This window comes from Schistocerca serialis, unplaced genomic scaffold (genome assembly GCF_023864345.2).
Source record: "Schistocerca serialis cubense isolate TAMUIC-IGC-003099 unplaced genomic scaffold, iqSchSeri2.2 HiC_scaffold_1142, whole genome shotgun sequence".
NCBI lineage: Eukaryota > Metazoa > Arthropoda > Insecta > Orthoptera > Acrididae > Schistocerca > Schistocerca serialis.
In genome coordinates, this window is record NW_026047340.1 from 332,501 (window position 1) to 337,500 (window position 5,000).

The 5,000-nt window shown below is 62.8% G+C and overlaps 1 pseudogene; it reads left to right on the forward strand.

The window, feature by feature from the left end:
• Positions 1 to 5,000, forward strand: part of LOC126432547 (large subunit ribosomal RNA) — an 8,009-nt pseudogene that overhangs the window by 431 nt on the left and 2,578 nt on the right.

The window sequence follows — 5,000 nt, forward strand, 5'->3', positions numbered from 1 at the left end:
TAAACGTGAGAAGTCCGAAAGGTCGAACGGGTGAGATTCACGCCCATCCGGCCACTGGCCTCCGCCCTCGGCAGATGGGGCCGGCCGCCCGCGCGGAGCAATCCGCGGCGGGGTCGTGTCCGGTTGCCTTTCCACTCGCCGCGGGGTGGGGCCGTTCCGGTGTGCGGTGGGCCGCACTTCTCCCCTAGTAGGACGTCGCGACCCGCTGGGTGCCGGCCTACGGCCCGGGTGCGCAGCCTGTCCTTCCGCGGGCCTCGGTTCGCGTCTGTTGGGCAGAGCCCCGGTGTCCTGGCTGGCTGCCCGGCGGTATATCTGGAGGAGTCGATTCGCCCCTTTGGGCGCTCGGGCTCCCGGCAAGCGCGCGCGGTTCTTCCCGGATGACGGACCTACCTGGCCCGGCCCCGGACCCGCGCCGCTGTTGGCTCGGGATGCTCTCGGGCGGAATAATCGCTCCCGTCAGCGGCGCTTCAGCTTTGGACAATTTCACGACCCGTCTTGAAACACGGACCAAGGAGTCTAACATGTGCGCGAGTCATTGGGCTGTACGAAACCTAAAGGCGTAATGAAAGTGAAGGTCTCGCCTTGCGCGGGCCGAGGGAGGATGGGGCTTCCCCGCCCTTCACGGGGCGGCGGCCTCCGCACTCCCGGGGCGTCTCGTCCTCATTGCGAGGTGAGGCGCACCTAGAGCGTACACGTTGGGACCCGAAAGATGGTGAACTATGCCTGGCCAGGACGAAGTCAGGGGAAACCCTGATGGAGGTCCGTAGCGATTCTGACGTGCAAATCGATCGTCGGAGCTGGGTATAGGGGCGAAAGACTAATCGAACCATCTAGTAGCTGGTTCCCTCCGAAGTTTCCCTCAGGATAGCTGGTGCTCGTACGAGTCTCATCCGGTAAAGCGAATGATTAGAGGCCTTGGGGCCGAAACGACCTCAACCTATTCTCAAACTTTAAATGGGTGAGATCTCCGGCTTGCTTGATATGCTGAAGCCGCGAGCAAACGACTCGGATCGGAGTGCCAAGTGGGCCACTTTTGGTAAGCAGAACTGGCGCTGTGGGATGAACCAAACGCCGAGTTAAGGCGCCCGAATCGACGCTCATGGGAAACCATGAAAGGCGTTGGTTGCTTAAGACAGCAGGACGGTGGCCATGGAAGTCGGAATCCGCTAAGGAGTGTGTAACAACTCACCTGCCGAAGCAACTAGCCCTGAAAATGGATGGCGCTGAAGCGTCGTGCCTATACTCGGCCGTCAGTCTGGCAGTCATGGCCGGTCCTTGCGGCCGGCCGCGAAGCCCTGACGAGTAGGAGGGTCGCGGCGGTGGGCGCAGAAGGGTCTGGGCGTGAGCCTGCCTGGAGCCGCCGTCGGTGCAGATCTTGGTGGTAGTAGCAAATACTCCAGCGAGGCCCTGGAGGGCTGACGCGGAGAAGGGTTTCGTGTGAACAGCCGTTGCACACGAGTCAGTCGATCCTAAGCCCTAGGAGAAATCCGATGTTGATGGGGGCCGTCATAGCATGATGCACTTTGTGCTGGCCCCCGTTGGGCGAAAGGGAATCCGGTTCCTATTCCGGAACCCGGCAGCGGAACCGATACAAGTCGGGCCCCTCTTTTAGAGATGCTCGTCGGGGTAACCCAAAAGGACCCGGAGACGCCGTCGGGAGATCGGGGAAGAGTTTTCTTTTCTGCATGAGCGTTCGAGTTCCCTGGAATCCTCTAGCAGGGAGATAGGGTTTGGAACGCGAAGAGCACCGCAGTTGCGGCGGTGTCCCGATCTTCCCCTCGGACCTTGAAAATCCGGGAGAGGGCCACGTGGAGGTGTCGCGCCGGTTCGTACCCATATCCGCAGCAGGTCTCCAAGGTGAAGAGCCTCTAGTCGATAGAATAATGTAGGTAAGGGAAGTCGGCAAATTGGATCCGTAACTTCGGGATAAGGATTGGCTCTGAGGATCGGGGCGTGTCGGGCTTGGTCGGGAAGTGGGTCAGCGCTAACGTGCCGGGCCTGGGCGAGGTGAGTGCCGTAGGGGTGCCGGTAAGTGCGGGCGTTTAGCGCGGGCGTGGTCTGCTCTCGCCGTTGGTCGGCCTCGTGCTGGCCGGCGGTGCAGGATGCGCGCGCCTGCGCGGCGTTCGCGCCCCGGTGCTTCAACCTGCGTGCAGGATCCGAGCTCGGTCCCGTGCCTTGGCCTCCCACGGATCTTCCTTGCTGCGAGGCCGCGTCCGCCTTAGCGTGCTCCTCCGGGGGCGCGCGGGTGCGCGGATTCTCTTCGGCCGCCATTCAACGATCAACTCAGAACTGGCACGGACTGGGGGAATCCGACTGTCTAATTAAAACAAAGCATTGCGATGGCCCTAGCGGGTGTTGACGCAATGTGATTTCTGCCCAGTGCTCTGAATGTCAACGTGAAGAAATTCAAGCAAGCGCGGGTAAACGGCGGGAGTAACTATGACTGCAAGCCCCTCGGGGTCGCTGCAAACAGCAAGACGTCATCTGCAAAGGCCGCAGCGTTGACTCTGCGGCCGAGGATCCGTGGCTGCATTCGGACTTGGCTTTTCGAAGTGCGGTCTTGATGTAGTCGTGCTGCTGCTGCGAGGTACCTTCCTTGGGTTATAGTTACAGGGAGAGTGATGCGCAATACATGGGCCTAGCCCTCTTAGCCTCTCCTCTCCTGCGGTCTTCTCCCCTTCTCGTGGGCCCGCTGATTTTCGCAGAGTGGAAGACCGCACCAGGGGCTTGGGGGGGTTACCAGCCCCCCCTCGCACTATCCCTTTGTTAGTTGGGGGCAGTAATCAAAGAATAAGTGGTGGCCCTTCCGCTGAAGGTGCCACCCCAACTCCCCCAGCACCTAGCCGGCCAACCGGCCGTGCCGAAAATCTTGTACCTTTTGCAGCTGTATACGCCTGTAGTGAGTGCCACCGCAGCTTCACCACCAAGAATGGTCTCGGGGTCCATCGCCGCCGCCAACATCTTGCGGCCGCCAACGCGGAGATCGTGACGGAGAGGCATCGCGCGAGGTGGACGGAGGAAGAAGTCCTGTCGCTCGCCAAGGCGGAGGCCGAATTGTTCCTTGAGAGGGACGCCCGGTTCTTCTTTGTTAATCAAGAGCTCATCAGGATGTTCCCCGACCGAACGCTTGAGGCAATCAAGTGCCGACGGCGGCAAGCTGCCCACAAGCAGCTTGTCCGCCAGTTCATGGAGGCGCTTGAGATCGGTCGGGGGGAAGAGCCGGCGTCCCGCCGGGGAGCAGCGAGCCCGCCGCCTGACGCGGGCGAGGCCGCTGCGCCGCCCGTCGACGCAGCCGAGGACTTCGCGGCCGACACCACCGGGCCGCCGCCGGAGGGGCCGACTGACGCCGCCATCTGGGAGCATCTGGCGGGGCTACCTGCTTCCGCCCAGCGTTTCTCTGCCCTGGATCGAGTCATAGGTCTGGGGCGGGGCACGCCGCCCGATGTCATCCTGGGCATGCTCCCGGATGCCCTTGCGTCGGTCGGGTCCAGAGGGGAGAGATCGATCACCAGGACACAGCGGCCGCGCCAACCATCGAAGCGGCCGCCTGCCGCGCCGCCGACGCAGAAGCGCAAGCGGCGCCGCTGGGAATACGCAAGAACGCAGGATGCCTTCCGACGGTCGCGTGCACGTTGCGTGCGCGGCCTCTTGGATGGCACCCTGCTCCAGCCGCCACCTGCCATCCCTGGTCTGCTGGACTTCTGGGCGGACCTCTTCACTAAGAAGCCCGTCTCCACTGCGGGCTTCATCCGTGACCGCCTCCTCCCGCACTCGGAGCCTGTCGCTCTTGAGTGCCTATGGGGGCCGGTCACACATGAGGAGGTCGCCGCCGCGTTGCCGCCCAGGGGATCAGCAGCTGGGCCTGACGGCCTTACCCCAGCGGAGTTGCGGCGCCTACCGCATGAAGTCCTGGTGAAAGTGATGAATCTCTTCCTTCTGGCCCGCGCCCTTCCGGAACGCCTGCTTCGCGCGCGGACGTCCCTTCTCCCGAAAACGGCTGCACCAACATCCCCCGCTGACTTTCGCCCCATTACGGTCTGCTCGGTGTTGGCGCGGACCTTTCACAAGGTTCTCGCGTCACGCCTGATGCGCGCTTGTGCTGTGGACGAACGTCAGCGGGCATTCATCCCTCGGGATGGGATGTTGGAAAATACTTTCATCTTGGACACTGCTCTCACCGACGCAGTCCGCTCCTGCCGCTCTGTCTTTGTGGCATCGATCGACGTATCGAAGGCATTCGATTCGGTGGATCATGCTGCCCTTCGCCCCGTGCTGAAGGCGCATGGCCTACCGGATTGCTTTGTCGAGTATGTCGAGCGGTGCTACGAGGGCAGCACGACAGTGATAGCGGACGGCGCCGGCGTGGGCGTGTCTGTGCAGCCAGCACGGGGCGTTCGCCAGGGCGATCCCCTCTCCCCCCTCCTGTTCAACTTTGCGGTGGACTACGTTTTAGGCCAACTGCCCTCCCACATCGGAGCTCGGATCCTCGGCCGCAGAGTCAACGCTGCGGCCTTTGCAGATGACGTCTTGCTGTTTGCAGCGACCCCGAGGGGCTTGCAGTCCCTCATCGACGCAGCTACCGCAGCCCTCGCCCACCTGGGGCTGCAGATCAACGCCCGGAAGTGTTTCACCCTCGCCTTAATCGCGTCAGGGCGCGAGAAGAAGGTGAAGGTGGACAGCAATGTCACCTTCACAGCAGGCAACACCACCTTGCCTGCCCTGCGTGTGGGTGAAACCTTCCGGTACCTGGGGCTGCAATTTTCCACGGCGGGTCGCTGTGTCTTCAACCCACGTCGCCACCTGGTGGAGCAGCTTGACGTCATCTCCCGAGCTCCGCTGAAGCCGCAACAGCGCCTCCACGCTCTCACCAACGTACTTCTCCCTGGCCTGTACCACGGGCTGGCCCTCAGCCGCACCCGGGTGGGTGCATTGAAGTCGGCCGACGTCACCATCCGGGCCGCCGTCAGGAGATGGTTCCGCCTTCCGGCGGACACCCCCCT